The sequence below is a fragment of the Scylla paramamosain genome, chromosome 21 (genome assembly GCF_035594125.1).
Source record: "Scylla paramamosain isolate STU-SP2022 chromosome 21, ASM3559412v1, whole genome shotgun sequence".
Lineage (NCBI taxonomy): Eukaryota > Metazoa > Arthropoda > Malacostraca > Decapoda > Portunidae > Scylla > Scylla paramamosain.
In genome coordinates this window covers 16,475,767-16,492,277 of record NC_087171.1, presented here as the reverse complement: position 1 = coordinate 16,492,277, position 16,511 = coordinate 16,475,767, and the positions used below count along the sequence as shown (strand labels likewise).

Genomic DNA, 16,511 nt, shown 5'->3' with positions numbered 1-16,511 from the left:
GTGCTATGTACTGTGCAATAGGAGGATGACAGATGAGATATACGAAAAACATCTTTATTATTAGTTATTATTATTATTATTATTATTATTATTATTATTATTATTATTATTTTTTATAAGTACGTTGGTGATATGAAGGATTCACTAGCTGTCTGCACTGTTTGCCTTTGAAACCTATGAAAGGACTCGATGTCACGCCAATGCACCAAACAAGATGTGTAGAGACAGACAGACAGAGAGAGAGAGAGAGAGAGAGAGAGAGAGAGAGAGAGAGAGAGAGAGAGAGAGAGAGAGAGAATCCTGCCAAGCGCTAATCCCTCAACATAATGAAATTAAATACCTAAAAAATACCCAAAGAAAAAAAAACTTTCATGTTATTTATTTATTTCTTATGATTGGTTCTAGATCACAGACACAGCGAAGCATCAGTCATTTCTGAAAAGATTGGGATAAGAATAAGAACGAACACTTTATTTATTTATTTATTTTTTTAACTTTGATCAATTTAAGGTGTTCACCGATTCTTCATCTTCTATTTCATGTCCTCCAGTGTGTGTGTGTGTGTGTGTGTGTGTGTGTGTGTGTGTGTGTGTAATAATAATAATAATAATAATAATAATAAACGGTTTATTTTTTAGGCAGTCAACAAACTGAAAATGTATATTGGGGATAGGGAAATACTTGTGTGTGTGTGTGTGTGTGTGTGTGTGTGTGTGTGTGTGTGTGTGTGTGTGTGTGTGTGCAAATCTTGGACGTACATAAACTGGTCTTAATCTTATGTAGGTAATCCATTTCTCTCCAATTTCCATCAGGTTTATTCTGCGCAGCGCAATACTGTTCACCCAAATAAGGCAAAGCGATAGAGATCATCGAGATGCTACCGCAAGACATCACTTAACGTTAGGAAATACCTGCAGTGTTCATGTTTTTCTGTCTGTGTGAGACGTGGTGGGAACTGAACCGCCATCATCTTAAATGCCACAGCAGTCACTCGAAGCCATTGTCTCCCCAACACACGTGAAAGTACAACAATGTCACACCTGTACATAAACATCCTGCCATCTGATACGAGCGTGGCTTAGAAAGGAGTGAAGTACCACCAGTGTCTTTGCCAAAAAAGTGGATTTGAATATGCATATGACCTACAGTGGCCCTTAAACTGGAATAAAATGCACTAAAACTCTTACTTTAATTCGGCGCTTTAGGGTATAAAAAGCAATAACAATGGAGGAGGAAAGACATAAAAAAGTAAGTTCACGTTGGATCTCAGATTAATGTCGTCGAATAGTTATGAGAACGGAAGTAACTGTTTCTTGTCACTTTCACCACAAGGTTTAAAGATTCACTTGACTCCGCGCACCAGTTTTCTCAATCCTCCTCACCCGAACACGCTGCCTTTGTATAACCCTTTTGGGGAAGTAAACAGGAACCCGTCACACGAAGACTTACGTACAGTTAGGCAAACACACACACACACACACACACACACACACACACACACACGCACGCACACACACACAGAGAGAGAGAGAGAGAGAGAGAGAGAGAGAGAGAGAGAGAGAGAGAGAGAGAGAGAGAGAGAGAGAGAGAGAGAGAGAGAGAGAGAGAGAGAGAGATTGCAAGACGAGAAAATTTATACCTATAATAAAAAAATCATCAACAGGAAATATAATTGACAGAATTCAAGTCTTCCAAGAGGAGAAGCCGTAAACAGAAAATATAGTATCGATAATGTTTCCAAATTAATATTAATGCCAATATGCATACTAATAGGAATATTCATATAAACATAAGTACCAGCGCAAGAGCTGTACTCTAATACATCCATACACCGGAAATGGATGATAATGAAAAGTCATGAAACTTAAATGTGCCTTTAGAGAGGGGAAAGCGGAAAAAAGAAAAAAAGAAATAATAATTGGACACAACAACACCATCATCGACAACAACAATAACATCATCAATAATAATAATAATAATAATAATAATAATAATAATAATAATAATAATAATAATAATAATAATAATAATAATAATAATAATAATAATAATAATAATAATAATAATAATATAAATAATAATAATGATAATAAAAAATAATAATAGTAATAATTTGAATTATAATAGATGCTGCAGTAAACAACAACAACAACAATAACAACAACAACAACAACTACTACTACTACTACTACTACTACTACTACTACTACTACTATCATCACCACTACTACTACTCCTACTACTACTACTACTTCTACTCCTACTACTACTACTACTACTACTACTATCATCACCACTACTACTACTCCTACTACTACTACTACTTCTACTACTACTACTACTGTTCAGCTGTATTGCTGCTATTAACACTTTTGCTGGTGGTACTGATGCTGCTGCTACTACTGCAACTATTACTATCACTACTACTACTGCTGCTGCTGCTGCTGTTGCTGCTATTACTACTGCTGCTACTACTATTGCTACTACTACTATTACTACTGCTGCTGCTAGTACTGCTATTACTACAGCTTATTATTATTATTATTATTATTATCATTTTTATCATCACTATTATTAATATTATGATCATAGTTATTTCCGAGAAGTTCATATCAATACCATCATCATCAGTATATAATTATCATAATCTCCAGTAATAGATGGGCTATGAAAAAGTAGGAAGTTGAAAAGAAGATGAAAGAGGAAGAGCAGGATTAGGTGGGGGAAGGAGAGGCAGGGAGGGAAGGAGGGGAACGGGGCTAAAGAGAGGCAGAGAGGAAGGAGAAACAGGGAGGGGTGAAAGGAAGGGGGGAGGGAGGAGAGACAGGAATGGGAGAAGGGAGGGGGAGGGAGGAGTCTCTGGGAGGACGCATTCCTGACCCTCGGACGCGCCTCTCGCCAACACGGACCGGATGAACAGGTTTGTGGTGGCGACCCGTTAGTAGTGACCTAGACCTTGTAGGGCTGACACACACCTGCTCCATCCACCACACACCTGTTGCACGCGTCTGACAATCGTCTCACACCTGTCAGACACACCTTCCTACACATTCTCCAAGCTTCTGACTTCAAATTTCTCTTTCTGGTACTCGCTTACGATCACAACAGATTCGTTCACTCCCAGTACAGATGTGCATGCGTTTGTATGGCATGTCGATACTGTTACTGTATAAACGCACATGCACACACACACACACACACACACACACACACACACCTGCCCCTCTCACTTGCCGTCTGCCTACAAGTTCTCAGCCATCTCTTTTGTTTTACACTTCTATACTTCTCTTGTGGTCAACCTGTGCGCCTCTCCTCACTGAGGTATTCCTGACGCGTGAGCGGAAACACACACACACACACACACACACACACACACACACACACACACACACGCCTTCACACGCATTATTCCTTTCTCTCTCTCTCTCTCTCTCTCTCTCTCTCTCTCTCTCTCTCTCTCTCTCTCTCTCTCTCTCTCTCTCTCTACATACCTACCTACATACCTAATTACCTGCCTATATACGTATGTATATAGGTATGTATGTATGTATGTATGTATGTATGTATGTATGTATGTATGCATGTATGACTCTGTTACCAGTTTATTCATTTTTTTTTCCATCCAGCACAGGTTAGTCTTACACCTGTACTCTTACTCGGGTGCATGTGATTGGTTCCCTCTGCTGCACAGGTGTGTAGTAAATCAGGATGATGATATAGTCTATAATCTTTGTAACTTGCCAACACAGATACACACGAATACACACACACACACACACACACACACACACACACAAGGTACCTCGCCAAAACATCATCTGGTGGCCTGAAACACACCGGCCTGAATCCTTTGTCTCTCCACAGCGCCAAGTAAAAAGTGCATAATGCGAACCGGCAACATAACGCGTTTCCATAGCAACGGGAGCATTATTATCATTATTTGTTCATCTAGGGAGGCTGGGCGGGTGGGGCGGAGGGCGGACATGGTGGGCGGGGTGGGTGGCTTCCCTGCTGCTGGGATCCCCTTGCCACGCCAGCATTTTTATGAGGTTGTCCTGCACGCACACTGACTGGTGACGGTCTCCGCGCTACGTGTTACCCAAATGGAACCTTTATGTAGGTGGTGGACAGATGCGAGTAACGGACCGGAGCCTGTGAGTGGAGGGAAGAAGGCCCGGAGAGGTGTCACTTTTGATTCATCCAGAGTGAGGGAAAGGGATCGCTGGCGTCAGGGAAAAGGGAGCGGCTTGGCAAGATTTCCTGTTGTCAATACGTTACAGCGGCTCTTGTGGCTCTTACTCATGTTACTTCTCCTAATGCTTTTGTAACTAGTTTTTCATGCTATTACTACTACTACTACTACTACTACTACTACTACTACTACTACTACTACTACTACTACTACTGCTACTGCTACTACTACTACTACTGCTGCTGCTGCTGCTGCTGTTATTGCTGCTACTGCTGCTGCTGTTGCTACTACTACTACTACTACTACTACTACTACTACTACTACTACTACTACTACTACTACTACTATAATAAGACGACAACAGCAACATCAATAACAGCTACTACTACTACTACTACTACTACTACTACTAGTACTACTACTACTACTACTACTACTACTACTGCTGCTGCTGCTGCTATTATATACTTTCACTAATTCTACTGTAACAACTGCTGCTGTTTTTTTTTTTTTTTTGCTGCTTCTGCTGGTCCTCCTCCTCCTCCTCCTCCTACTACTACTACTACTACTACTATTATGAGAAAATTCAGAAAAAGGAAAAACAAGTCAATCAAAATACGACACGAAGAGATGTTGGGAAAAAAGAAAAAGAGTGGTGAAGAAAGACAGGAAGGATGGAAAACATAAAAGAATGATGAAACTGGAATAGGGAGAAGGTCACGAAGACAAGAAGAAGGGGGCAGATAGCAGATAGCGAAATCACAGAAAGAAGAAGAGGAAGAGGAAGAAGAAGAAGAAGAAGAAGAAGAAGAAGAAGAAAAAAAAGATGATGATGATGGTGATGATGAAATAGGAAGAGGAGGAGGAGGAGGAGGAGGAGGACTAGGAGGAGGACTAGGAGGAGGATGATGAGGATGAGGATGAGGAGGAGGAGGAGGAAAATAAAAACATGATGACAAGAAATAATCAAACGAACAAGGAGGAATGAAACAGCACAAAAAAGTGTGAACAAAATAAAAAAAGGTAAAACGTACTTTCTCTCTCTCTCTCTCTCTCTCTCTCTCTCTCTCTCTCTCTCTCTCTCTCTCTCTCTCTCTCTCTCTCTCTCCCACTTGAGTTACCGAAATCCATCATGATCTGCATCCTTGAATGGTCCATTGTGTGTGTGTGTGTGTGTGTGTGTGTGTGTGTGTGTGTGTGTGTGTGTGTGTGTGTGTGTGTGTGTGTGTGTAAACTCAAAAGTTGTCCTGCGTTTTCCGGATTCTCATGACACCTGCATACCTGAAAGAGAGAGAGAGAGAGAGAGAGAGAGAGAGAGAGAGAGAGAGAGAGAGAGAGAGAGAGAGAGAGAGAGAGAGAGAGAGAGAGAGAGAGAGATTCCCCTCCCTCCCTCTCTCTCTCTCTCTCTCTCACACACACACACACACACACACACACACACACACACACACACACACACACACACACACACACACACACACACACACAAGTGACACGATTACTTTTGATGGGGGAAAAAATAAAGAATAACAAACTGCATTTCTTTTTCATTGATTTACGCACGTGTTCTCTCAATCTATGCTTTTTTTGGTGTGTGTGTGTGTGTGTGTGTGTGTGTGTGTGTGTGTGTGTGTGTGTGTGTGTGTGTGTGTGTGTGTGTGTGTGTGTGTGTGTGTGTGTGTGTGTGTGTGTGTAATCTTCTTTACTGATTTCACAAAAAAAAAAAATGAAATGTTAGTCATGATGAAATGGATATTGTCTTTTGAAAATACTACAATAATGCGGGGGAGGGAAAAAAGAGCCAATTCATCGGACAACTATTGCAGTTAAATCATGTTTTGTGAAGCATCTCCATTAGAAATTCCTCCGTGAGCAGCGTGTATATTGCCACCATTGTGTAATAGACAAGTTTTCCTTTGTCTCTGCAGCAAGTCAGTCTCATATGCCCATTGTATACCTTTTGCTGCAGGAAGGAAGAAGTTAAACCATTTTCCAACTAACTTTAACCTCAAGACAACCTCTCTTTTCCACCCTTCCGTGTTTCCCGTGCGTGTCTCCGTTCCCTTCGTTCACAATGAGGTTCAGGAGGCGTAGCGGTAAAGGGTAATACCATACACAAATGAAGACATGCTACAAATCAACAGAACACGATGCATTATCATTACAGATCGCCAATGAAAGGTGAACAGAACCGGCGATTCCTGGCAATAGAGAAGGAAGAGGAGGAGAAGAAGAGAACTTAGAAAAAAAAAGATATTGTTAGAGCACACAGGAAAAAAAATGATACCAGGAACATGCTGAGTGTGTTGGTAGCTTGCAGGCATGATAAACCAAGGCAAAAGATACCAATGATGTGTTCAGGCTTAATTTGCACTTACACTCTCCTGTTCATCTGTTAGGTTAAGCAGCTGGCAATCATCCGTGGGAGCGAGCGCGAGACAGAAAGGGTAAAAAAAAAAGCCGACAAAACCGACGATCACGCCTTGAAAGCGGTTGGGTTTACTCAACGAGAGGTAACAATCAGAGCGTGAACGTGACACATTGACTGGGGGAGAAAATATAGATATAAATAAATGTGTGACAAGTGACTGACAAGTGGCGATGACCGCGTGTGTGTGTGTGTGTGTGTGTGTGTGTGTGTGTGTGTGTGTGTGTGTGTGTGTTTGTGTGTGTGTGTGTGTGTGTGTGTGTGTGTGTGAGTCGCGCAATAAAACATGTTAAAAAGCAAAACATACCTAGCAATTCTAAACAGGTGAGCTTGTCCTTACATTAATATATACACACGAGAATGAAAAAAAAAATGTAAATATGCTACACTGTTTCCTTGCTGTGGCGCTACGGTTGCCTGCCTCGGAGATGTTACGGTCAAGTGTACCATTATTGAGTTTAATTATGTAAACGACTCTACTGTGTTACATTCAAGCCAAGTACAAGTCCATTCAGCCATTTAAGTAGAAAGAGAGAGAGAGAGAGAGAGAGAGAGAGAGAGAGAGAGAGAGAGAGAGAGAGAGAGAGAGAGAGAGAGAGAGATGGATGTTAGGTTTAGAACCAAGCAAACCACACATACTTTATGGTGATTATTATGCGTTAAAAATATTCTGTCTTTGATTCTTGTTATGGGATTCCTCCTTCTCCTCCTCCTCCTCCTCTTCTTCCTCTTCCTCCTTCTCCAATGAACATCTGCCTCATGCAAAAAAATGACTGAGATGACATTTCATTGAGTTATAATTGCATTATCTTGCATTATAAGATTTGCGCAATTACGTCTTTATTACTCTCTCTCTCTCTCTCTCTCTCTCTCTCTCTCTCTCTCTCTCTCTCTCTCTCTCTCTCTCTGCTACAATATTCCATCACTTTTTGCTCTTTATCAATACTCTCAAGGTTACTGTCACTTCAGTTATCTTTATGCCACTTCCAACCTCTCTAAGAAGTCCTGCATTACAATATCCTCATTCTTTTTTATGGGAAGTAGTCTAGTAAAGGGCCACAAGTAAAATCAAATAAAGTTATGAAAGCAGATGATGTAAAAGAACATAAATGAAGATGGTAAGTCAGTTCTGTCTAGTATTCGAGATAAAAAGGATAATTGCTTCACCTTTATAACAAATGGTGCAAAGGTAATGTGTCAGCAAACTTCGCAACAGTCTTTATCTCTCTTTCTTTCCGATGCGTGAAAAAATGTTACTGTCACTATTGATTTTTAACTCGCAATCTTTATACATGTGATCAACTGTAAATTACCTTACGCTTTGCATTTGTTTTCGTTCACTCTTTAGCTTCCCTTCAGTCGCATGAAAACGCAATATTTCAATTCTGGTGAACAGCTGCTGCTCACTTCTGCTCTGACGTTCATAAGTGTGTACCGAATTAACAGGCAACGGCGTGGAAAGTGCGTGACCTGTAAGAGTAATAAACACATGCTACATAATTACATCCCTAAGAGGTAACAATTACGTAAAAACCAAACATTTCTTAACTTTCTTGGTGTCAGTGACCGGTACTCATGGAATGATAACTGAAAAAAACTTTGAACTACAACAATCTAACTCACTGCTGGAAAATTCAAATGTGTGTGTGTGTGTGTGTGTGTGTGTGTGTGTGTGTGTGTGTGTGTGTGTGTGTGTGTGTAATGGGCAGCCGGAACTGTAAATTCAAATCAGATGAAATTTGGCAGGCTGATCAGAATCCGGACTATAGATTCTACCCCAATTGATTTTTCCAAAGGGGATAATTTAGGGAGGAAGCAAAGTTCCTGTTGGAAAATTAAAATTTCGGCATCATACCTGCAATTTTGATGGTGGAGCGCTCATTTCAGTGTGCTAGTAATTGAAAAGCCCTTTAGGAATCCTGACCATACATGCAAATAAAATGTCATTCATTTAGTTCATTGACCTTCTCAGTGAGGTCAGAGGTCAGGTAAGAGCGGCCGGTGTGATCGGAAAGTGCTTGTGTGGACTAGGGAAGAATTCCTGCAAATTACCTGAACATGCCGTGTGTTTATGACTTTTTGCTAAAATTATAGAAACTGAAGACAACTTAACTTTTTAGTCTTTGAATATAAGAATACCATGAGAGACAGGATTTTTATTTCAGCCCCGCCGTCATTTGCGTGAATCGGAAACGAGCAGTGGAGGACGGATCGATCTGTGTGGCGCCCGGTGATGACCGAGGCCCATTGTGATGGAGATGCAGTGATGACACGGTTCTTTGTGCTCCGCTGCTGACCCAGTTGACGAGCCGTTTATGCAGCCGCCTCGTGTAGCACTGGAATCCATTGGAGCGTCACGGACTGTAAAGAGAATGGCGTGCAACATGAAAGCTGGATCAAACTTGCTGCCATTTATAGGTTTGGCATCGCGAATATCTGATCGATTATCGTTCCATTATTACGTCTTTAAAGTGACCTGTCCTTCAGAGAGCAAGTCAGACGTCAGTAAGCATTATCCCACCTGCCCGTGAGTGCCGCACCTTCCCCACCCATTCCGCGACCATTCAAGCCGACCATCTTGCCTCACACAACGCCAAGAAGAGGAGAGACAAGTAAATGTCCGCGTAGATGCCTTCGCGTATTGAATACTGATGTTAGGTGATGTTAGCGTCTCTCTCTCTCTCTCTCTCTCTCACACACACACACACACACACACACACACACACACACACACACACACACACGCACACAAGATAGTTAACGGTTGGTGGCTTATAGGAATTTAGATGCAAGCCTCCTTCCACCATTACATCGCCTGGCTAGTAGGACAGAAAAAGGAATAGATTACATGATTTACTTCTCCTATGCCTATGTATTTTCTCTCTGTTTACGTATACATGTTTCAGACGCCAAGATTCCCAAGGCTCTTTCCCAACTTAAAGCAAGCGTAGACAATAATGCCACAAATTCTTCGCAAAATAATTTAGCTTCCTAGTAATGTGCAAGTGGAAAACTCCGACTGCACTGAACAGCCTCTACAAAGGTCAAGTTGAGTGAATATGAAATGGAAGGTTTGAAATTCACAGCGCACAAGCCGAAAGCTGGGTAGGTCTGTCCATATCAGACCATTGCGGTAAATCATTGCTGTACTAACTTGACGGAGACTATGTGTCACTAATAGAGAGAGAGAGAGAGAGAGAGAGAGAGAGAGAGAGAGAGAGAGAGAGAGAGAGAGAGAGAGAGAGAGAGAGAGAGAGAGAGAGAGAGAGAGAGAGAGAGAGAGAGAGAGAGAGAGAGAGAGAAAAAAAAAGACTGGATGCAATAAATAAGGAACAAAAGACACAGTTCTCACAAGATAACTTCACACACACACACACACACACACACACACACACACACACACACGAACCACTATGATCAGCCCGGGAAGGCAACATGTAATCGTCACGTCGCTAAATCGCACTCAATGGAGGGTCCTAGCCGCGGCAGCAACACGTGGGGCGTCGGGCGGGAAGGTAATGGAGGGCTACTGATGTTGCTAGCGTATGGCGGTGATCTAGCGGCCGTATAAGGTGGTATAATGCACGGTGTCTTCTTGCACAGCCGCTTCATTATGGACAGTTCTATATGAATGAGTATGCGGAGAAACGCGCGCGAGCGTGTGTGTGTGTGTGTGTGTGTGTGTGTGTGTGTGTGTGTGTGTGTGTGTGTGTGTGTGTGTGTGTGTGTGTGTGTGTGTGTGTGTGTGTGTGTGTGTGTGTGTGTGTATGTTTGTGTGTAAGTAGATGAATAAATGAGGTCAGTAAGGTATAAAACATTGAAAGCCCCCTAAAAAATACAATAAAAATAAGAATAACTGGATAACTGGCTTCTAAAACAGACCTTGCAGTGTCTCTAAGGCTCGGTAAAAAGTAAGGTGATATCAATATTATTATCATTATTATCATTATTGTTATTGCTGCTGTTCTCATTCCCCCAGGTTCGAAAAATCGCTGTGTTCCTTTCCCACCATACAAAGCAACTAAGAGGAACGAAGCCAGGAACTCTCGCCTTGGCATTTCTATTCTCAGCCTGTCTGGCCTTCCTCCCTTTAAGATCTCAGCGCGTTAGAAAAGTGTACACTGATTATTATTTTTATTATTATTATTATTATTATTATTATTATTATTATTATTATTATTATTATTATTATTATTATTATTATTATTACTATTATTATTATTATTATTATCGCTATCATAAATACCATTATAATTTCCATTACAATTATCATAATCAAGAGACACTGGACTTTTTTCTTTTCTTTTTACGTGTTTCTCCACTCCCCTGACAACACAAAAGGCTTTCCAAAGGGAACGACTACATACTCAATACCTCCTGTGAAGCAAAGGAAAAGATTTACATGTATTCTTCCATTAATATTTATTGGGATTTGGTATTACACTTTCATTTTGTGCCACTACCTAAAGTCTCACCTCCGGAGGTGCGGTGTATAGAGGAGAGCGAGGTGGAACTGTGACATAATCCTCATACCAGTGACAACATTCAGGATTATTTGGCTGAATGGTAAAGCTATGCCAGTTAAATTCCAAGTTTGGCCAATCAAGCATATTTAAAACATTAAATACCATGATGGCTTAACGGCAATAAATGAAAGGGATTGTAAGTTAAGTAACAGGATAAAAAAGTAAAAAAAAAGAAAATAGTTACCACATAAGGCGAGTAATTATAATCCAGAATGCTCAGGAAACTAAATTGGCTTAACTGGCGTTTTGAAGGTCATCTAAAAACTTTTCTATTTTTCGTTAATTGAGCGACATTCTGCGAACTACCATTTTTTTTTCGTTGCCTCTCTAATTAGCTTTGTAACCTTTCGTCTGTCTGTTTTCGTTGTAAATATCGAGCTTAAAAAGATGATATAAATCGTGAATGAATGTTTATGCAAAGATAATCCCGACGCCCCTGCAGCCTTTGACAGTCTCACTAGCATGAGAGAAGAGAAAGTAACGCTGGAGCTACTTAGCCTTCGTTCCTTAATGCCCTGGTAATAATTCTGACTCCTGATAACACTATGACACGTTATTCTATCAACTAACCCTTGCGGAGTAGAAATTAAACTACACGTACGAAAACACCCTTGACTTCACTTCCATTGCTGTCCGTGGTGTCTCGAAATTATACTCCAAGTTTTTTTTATACTTCGTTAACCTTGGGGAGATGCCTTATTAGTTAACGTTAAGTAAACCCTTGTATTTTCTGGTCTGGCACTATCTGGAAAAAAGAACGTAAAACTAATGTGATACTAACCTCTTTGCTACGTCATTTTAAACGTTGCACAGACATCCACGTGTCAAGCCTTGTAGATCATGGCGTCTTTCCTTGAAATTGAGCTTACGTAATACTAGGTTGGCTAACTCATTTATTATAGACGTGAATGTGTAAATTTTTTTTTTGAGTAGGCGTGTCATCGAACAGGATATACTCATGCGTGTAAATTTACCTACTCTCAGGTTTGCACACGCAGGGATGATGATGGGTGGGCGCCTCAGTAATATTACTTAGCGCGGCAGTGAATGGTGTGCGAGGTGTGCGTCATTACTCCCGGCCTTAAAAGTGTGCAAACCAAGTGTGGCATTCTGAGCACCGCGGCGTGTGGGCCCATTACCAGGCGGGTGGGCGGTGCGGGGTGGCGGCTGCTGGCATGGGGGAGAGCCGGGCCTTACACCGGGCGGCAGTAAAACACCACAACCCTGATCTAAGCTTATAAATATTTCAGCCCAATATAAAGTTCCGCCTTCGCTTGCGTGCGTGCGTGTCAGGCGTATTGATCGACGAGAATGGCTGGTGGTGGGAGGACGTCGCAGTCCCCCTCACCCTGACGCCGACGGAACGCCTCACCTGGAACCCCATACCTGCAAGGGAGTGGCGCAGTGCTGTGCAGGATGAACCGTGCGGGGGGGGAGACCTGAGGTGGTGGTGGTGGTGATGATGGTGGTAGTGGTTGTAGTGGTGGTGGTTCGGGTATTTTGTAACAGTCTTTTTATATAGTTTTAAGTGTAGTATGTAGTTACCATGGTAGTAGTTTATAAAGACTGTTAGTTTATGTATTATATTGTTAGTTTGGTAGCGGTGGTGGTGGTGGTGGTGGTGGTGCACAGTAATTCAGGTAGTTCAGGTGATTGTTGGGTTTTGTGTGGAGTGACTATAGTAGTTACCATAGTCTGACATGGGAGGAGTAGATTATAAGACTGTGTTGCGGTGTCAGTCTGGTCTGGTATAGTTAAGGTGGTGTTTTATCCTTATGATGGAAGAGCTTCGGTGGTGTGGCGGTAATGGTACTGTATGGTGCATGTATGGCGTACTGCTGGATGAGGAGCAGGATCAACAGGGGAAGATTTTAAGGAGAATATACCGAGCGCCGTGGCTGAGCATATAGAATAGGAAAGGAGCACATAAGCCGAGAACACGACAAAAACACTATTGTTAAGCATTTAATCCGCGACAAAGGTGGTGCGCAAACTTTCCCAGTATATTTTCGTGGTGTGGCGGCAGGAGACCAAGGCAGGGCGGTGTCTGGGCGCCTTTTTGTCGGGATGGGGTGGGAGGAGGGAAGGGAGGGATTGAAATATTTGTCACAAATTACTCTTCGCTAAGAATACTACAGTGTTTCCGGGAAGAATCATGAAAAATTGACTGATATGATAATTGGAATGTTGCTCAGCGTGGTAAATGATTTATATATCGGATATAACACCGCCTCCTTCCCGAACACGATTTTCTGGACATGAAAAAAAAAAAAAAAAGTAAAATAAAAAATGAACGAAACAGTTCATGAATAACAAAACGCGCCTGACATTTCTTGAAACCAACTCGCCTTGCCTTTGTGGATCGATCACCGCTGTGCTGTTAATAATAATGTGCTGTAAAATAACGCGAAGGATATCAGCTATTCAAGGGATAAAAAAAGTTAAAGGAAGAGAAAAAAAGGGAAAAGAGGCACGAATGGAGGTTATTTTGGTCTAGCGCTTGAAAAGTAGGATAGGAAGAAGGTTAAGCAAAATGTTACTTTTAAAAGGATTATTGACGTCTGAAAGCGGTTTTGATGTGGTATACTGAGGTGATGCTGGAGTGGTGGCTGTGGTAGAGCGGTGTTGCTGTCGTAATAAGGCCTGAGTGTGTGTGTGTGTGTATGTGTGTGTGTGTGTGTGTGTGTGAGTGTGTGTGTGTGTGTGTGTGTGTGTGTGTGTGTGTGTGTGTGTGTGTGTGTGTGTGTGTGTGTGTGTGTGTGTGTGTGTGTGTGTTAACGAATTGTCCTATCATGGCAGGGCTGTGGTGTTGTGGTGGTGGCTGGCGTAGTGTGTACGTTACTGTATATCCGTCAAGGAAAAGTTAAGGTGTTGATGTAATGACAAGCTATTAAGGTGGAAGTAAGGTGGTGTCGTGGTGGTGGTGGTGGTGGTGGTAGCGGTGCTGAGGCGTTGTCGTGCGGGGTGTGTTAGTATGGTGGCCATGTTCACATTGATCTTTCTTTGTTTACACACGCGGAGGCAGTCTTCGGGCAAAAAAAAAATACGGAGAAAAAATACCTGCTATCTGTCGTTGCATATGACATGGCAAACGTAGCAGAGTTACACATAAATTACTTAAAATCTAGTTCTTAGTAAAGGTTGATATATCTTTGGTGTAAAAAATATGTTCCAGGTGTAGGAAGGAGGAAAAAAAGTAAAGATAGTCAAAAAGCTCCCCAGTAACGAGAATAAATGAACGTAGAGATAAGGTTTGCTAGAAAGACAACAAGATTACATGAGAGAACGAGCAAGTGTGGTGCTGTGAGCCCAGACAAGGGGAGGCGGGAGGCGGGGTGGCGGGGTTACGAAGAGCAATACATGGATATACAAGCAGAATGCAACGAGAGATGAAAACACTGAAACGGAGTGTGAAATACGGGAAGTGTAGTTCAAGGAGGGGAGCTGATGATAGGAACACCGACTACCCTGCTTTATAATGTGGCAGAAACCCCCTCAATATTCAATACTCATCCATGCAATGGTGGATGAGACCCCTGTATGTCGCCAACTGAATAGTGGTAGAAGAACTGGGAAAAATTCTTGAAGATAACTACCTTAAAGGAAAATAATTTGATGTAATATGCTGCTTCAAGTTCCACGTTAAGTGTCAATGTGGCTTAGAGAAAGAGAATATTCAGTGTGGGCGGGGGATGATGGTTAGGTGTCATTAAAGATGAGAGAATATTGATCTAGTGAGCTGCGTCGAGCTGATACATGAAGAAATGCAGGCGATATGCCGTTAAGACTACGAAATTCTCTGTGTGTCTCAGTCGTGCTCGAGAAAATGAAAGATGACGATCGCAAATGTTGGTAAAATATAGATACTTTCTTAGGAAGATATCGAGGAATACACAAGAAACATGCGTCCAGTATAAAACACAGAAAACGTAAGGTATATGACGTGAATGTAGCACTTTGTAGACTCAGCGCAGAGGGGGAGCCAAGTAACCCTTAGTTATGACACATACACGTGCTCAAAAGCCAGCAGTGGGACGAAATTGACGATACATAGACAAAGATGAAGGACTGAACACCTGGTTGCTCAAGACATCTGAGTACCAAGAAGGACATCGGGAGGCTGAAATTGGTAGGGGAAAATGAGGTGTTTCAGTGTGAGCGAATTAGAGCGTGAAGGTTGCACGAACTAATCTGAGGGAACTGAAAGGAGATATCTGTTTAGCAATCAGGACACGTACATTTGGAGTATATTTATTAGTTTATCTATTCCTGTGCGCATCTAGTTATTTAACTTTTGATTAGTTTTCTATTCGCTTTATTACAGTTATCTTATTCTGTTCATCTATTGATTGGTCTATTCACGAAGCTATTCCATCTGTTCGTTTACTTCCTTATATCATCTTTTATTTATCTGTCTACTTACTGTTATCATTATTATCAACACAACATATAAGCATTAGTGTGTGTGTGTGTGTGTGTGTGTGTGTGTGTGTGTGTGTGTGTGGGTGTGCATGTGTGCATGTGTGCTTGCGTGTGTGCGTGGGCGCGTCATCCTTGAGGTGTCATTCAAAACGAGGCAGGTCTTGGCTCATGAGTGCAGCGTGGATTTTCCTGTACACTTGAGGAGAGACAGTCAGGATGAAGGTTTAAGTGTGAGAAATTCTCCACCATTTATTTGGCTTTCAATGTGTTTAAACCTGAGTGAGAGCACCTGCTGAACACTCGCGCCAGATGCCTTACTGAATGGTGGGGGAATTTATTATATGCATAACTTGAACGATCTATTTGACATTTCAGTATTGCAGGAGGAGAGGGACGACGGTGAGAAAAGAGAGGATGGCGAGAAAGAGCATGAGCAAGAGGGGGATAATGCTTCGTTTAATGGTGGAGGGCAAAGGAAGATAAAGAAATGGGATACACATCAGAAGAGAGGACACATTTGTCATCAACCGGGATTAAGATAAAGCTCATCTAAATATTCAGTAAGATCGTGACATTTTATATTAGTCACTGCTCCTCCATAATAAGATAATGATACAAGTTAGGTTTCATGATGCTTTCATTGTAAACACTTTACTTATTATATGACCAAAAAATATCTCTAGAGTCCGTGACAGAAGACGCTGGTAGAATCTGAAATTACACATTTTACGTGCTGCCAACATTATGGCACTAGCAAATAAATGTTTTTTTTTCTTTAAAGATATTCAGCCTCACCACCTAAGTCATTTTTTTTTATCAAACTTTACCAAATTCGGCGACATTTTCTTTCCTTTAAGTCTGACGTTCCTTGAAGCAAAAAGGAAGAAAAAAATGGAGATGACGCAGACTTGCATAATTTTACAGACACACACATTCTCGCGAA

At 41.6% G+C, this 16,511-nt stretch overlaps 1 long non-coding RNA gene across 1 annotated transcript in view; it reads right to left on the bottom strand.

Annotated features, from left to right (window-relative positions):
* Positions 1–5,768: 5,768 nt before the first annotated feature.
* The window catches only part of LOC135111122 (uncharacterized), a 42,215-nt gene continuing 31,472 nt past the window's right edge, over positions 5,769–16,511 (bottom strand). Inside the window, exon 3 of the long non-coding RNA XR_010273562.1 lies at positions 5,769–8,981. This is a non-coding gene — a long non-coding RNA (uncharacterized LOC135111122). The remainder of the gene's footprint in view (positions 8,982–16,511) is intronic.